The sequence below is a fragment of the Bactrocera neohumeralis genome, unplaced genomic scaffold, assembly GCF_024586455.1.
Source record: "Bactrocera neohumeralis isolate Rockhampton unplaced genomic scaffold, APGP_CSIRO_Bneo_wtdbg2-racon-allhic-juicebox.fasta_v2 ctg7403, whole genome shotgun sequence".
NCBI classification, from domain to species: Eukaryota; Metazoa; Arthropoda; class Insecta; order Diptera; family Tephritidae; genus Bactrocera; species Bactrocera neohumeralis.
In genome coordinates this window covers 2,540-4,726 of record NW_026094200.1, presented here as the reverse complement: position 1 = coordinate 4,726, position 2,187 = coordinate 2,540, and the positions used below count along the sequence as shown (strand labels likewise).

At 30.9% G+C, this 2,187-nt stretch overlaps 1 non-coding gene across 1 annotated transcript; it reads left to right on the top strand.

Moving 5' to 3' along the window:
- Positions 1 to 966: 966 nt before the first annotated feature.
- On the top strand, positions 967 to 1,038 carry Trnak-cuu (transfer RNA lysine (anticodon CUU)). Its single transcript has one exon. It is a non-coding gene; the product is annotated as a tRNA-Lys (tRNA).
- The last annotated feature ends 1,149 nt before the right edge of the window (positions 1,039 to 2,187 follow it).

Sequence of the window (2,187 nt, the reverse complement as noted above, 5' to 3'; positions counted from 1 at the left end):
CATCTTAATAAGGCTTTTTTAACCCAAAAACTAATAGCCATTATAACTAATAAATTATTATTATTCAAATTAAAGTCCGAGATTAATAATAAAATACACATTGAAAAACAAACACGCAGAAGTACAGACAAAATAATGTAATAGTTTAATCATAAATTATAGCCTTTCCACCTGCTTCTGTAATGGCCTTTTCTGCATTTTTAGTAAAATGTCTAGCTTTTACAATCAAAGGCCTGTCAACGGTAATTCGCCTCCTAAAACACATGATACCCGAAATCCCGTGCACAAACTACAGGTATTAAATCATCGTTAGCCACAATATCATTTCTTTGTCCCTCAGGAATCAAGTTTCCAGAGTCTAGCAACGCTAATTGACTTTGCCCAAGCTGCATTTTTGATATTCATATTCATACCAGCTTTTTCCAAAATGATCTGGGTGATATCTTTGGAACCATGTTTCATAAACTTCAAACCACCACAGTTACCTCTTCCCCGCTGGGATGTTTTCTGTGTTTATTGGTTCTTCCATAACCATGTGATATTTTTCTCTTAATTACGACTTTTTTTTACTTTGTGCTGCATTGTGGGTAAAATTTTGTAAAAATTTTAAAACTTAAATACGTAAAGTATTTCCAAATGTCACATATTGTCTGTGTAGTTGCACTAAGGCGTTTATCCTTTGTAAATGTATCAACAAATACATTTTTCATTTCGAAAACATCGTTATAGATATCTATTTCTTGTTATTCTGAATGGAATATTTACAATTCAAAATTTATATATTTATATTTGTCTTTATGACTAGCTTGTACATAAAAATTTACAAAATAACTGTTCAGTCGTCAATATCGACTTCCTCAGGTCTCTAAACTCTGGGAGCTCATTCATATCATATTGAAATGGTGCAGGGCTTGATTAGTGGAATAGTTTTACATTACGTACATCTATCTAATAATAACCTCAGCAACCCGGTTGGCTCAATCGGTAGAGCATCAGACTCTTAATCTGAGGTTGCGGGTTCGAGTCCCGCACTGGGTATTTTTGGCGAAGTGCATTTATTATGTAAATCAAAAATTTAAAGTATCTATTAATAAATAATTTGTTAAATATTATAATACGTTTACCAATTAGAAACTGATGTGTATTTTATAAAATTTATAAATTAATAGTTTTAAAATCCATCTAGTTAAAGCTGACAAAGGTATACCACTGCTATAGTTTCAAAATGATTTGTCATTATTAATAATCAAACAATTATTTTTCAAATGTTTTCTTTAGAACTAGTGATTGGATGTATGATTCTACACGCTACCGGTTAGCTCAATATTGATTTATCTTTCAAATTAGTTATTTATAATCATAATTTAATTCAAGTTGTTTATCAATTTATTTTATACCTGCATTATTACATTCAAATTTATTTATTAATTTGTTTATGCAATACATAAAAAATAAAGATACATAATTGCTCTGGAAATACTTGTAAAAACACAGATTTAGAAATTATATTTCTAAATTCTGGAGTCCACTCCGATCATACCTGACTGTCCCACAGTTGTAGAATCGTTTTTAGAGAAAATGACCAGAAGTAATTGATTGGATCACCACATAAATGACGATCTTCGTTTTGTCATGAAAATGATTGTTTCGAAAAATACTTTATTGTTGATGTCAGTTCTGTCGTTGCGTTTAAAATTAAAAGTTTAATTTAAGTAATTTTAAAAATATTTGTCGTCAATTGTGACGTTTTGTTTTAAATTAAGTTTAATTAGTAAAATTTTAATAAAGCTTAATAAAGCTTTTTCTACATGGGTCTCTTTGACGAGGCCTGATCTGAACCTGCCTTTGATCCCACGGTGTTTGGAACCTCTTCTCTTGGGTCAGACAGATTAGTAGGCTTAGATTGCTGGAGTTCAAAAAATTTAATTTATTTATATTTTTGCCTCTATGATTGGCTAATAGACGAAAAATCATTGTTCGGCTCAGTACTGATGTCCTTACGATGCAAAAACTCTGGACTCCCTCCTCCTAGGATACTCTTATAGTCTTTGGCTGAATAAGATACAGAATCGACCTACTTTTGTGTTTTAAAGGTAGACACCCCTTCTTCCAGAAGAGATTAGTGGAACGAATTACGTAAATAAAAAAACATCAACAAAAATTCAACTAAAGGATAATAGTTATACC